The sequence below is a fragment of the Octopus bimaculoides genome, chromosome 10 (assembly GCF_001194135.2).
Source record: "Octopus bimaculoides isolate UCB-OBI-ISO-001 chromosome 10, ASM119413v2, whole genome shotgun sequence".
Classification (NCBI taxonomy): domain Eukaryota; kingdom Metazoa; phylum Mollusca; class Cephalopoda; order Octopoda; family Octopodidae; genus Octopus; species Octopus bimaculoides.
Window position 1 is genome coordinate 92,744,712 of NC_068990.1, and position 511 is coordinate 92,745,222.

The 511-nt window shown below is 36.6% G+C and overlaps 1 protein-coding gene across 1 annotated transcript in view; it reads left to right on the forward strand.

Annotated features, from left to right (window-relative positions):
- The first annotated feature begins 219 nt into the window (after positions 1-219).
- The window catches only part of LOC106876572 (chitinase domain-containing protein 1), an 18,861-nt gene continuing 18,569 nt past the window's right edge, over positions 220-511 (forward strand). Inside the window, exon 1 of the mRNA XM_014925174.2 lies at positions 220-415. The gene's annotated coding sequence lies outside the window, so the exon portion shown is untranslated. The remainder of the gene's footprint in view (positions 416-511) is intronic.

Here is a 511-nt window from a genome sequence, read left to right on the forward strand (position 1 = left end):
TCTTTTCTTTTTTTTTTTTTTTTTTTTTTTTTTTTTTTTTTGTTATTTACTGATCGAACTATCACAGGCTTCATTGAATTCAACTGTATCGCTTATTTACACCTAATAGAGATGTGTGCGTGTATGCACGCAAGACATTCCTGTAGAATGTACTAGATAATACTGTCAGAAGTGAAAGTGCTCACTGCTAGTGAAGTATCTGTCTGTCTGCCTGCATGCCTGTTGCTGGCCTGTCGATTCTTTGGCTACTGACAGCTGATACCATGACTGGCCGGAGCGAGCTATATGTCGGTCTGTCTCTCTATCACTCGAAAGTTATTGGAACAAATTTGACACCTATATCCATGCGTTTGAAAACACACAAGAGTATAAGGGTACTACTAAAGCAGAGTGGTCCCGAACGCGCTAGCTAGTCGTGAGTGGTCGATCCTATTATTGTTAAACTTCAAATTTCATTTGTTTTCTATTTTGATAAATTCTCTCTGTTGAAAATTATATTTTTATATTTTAA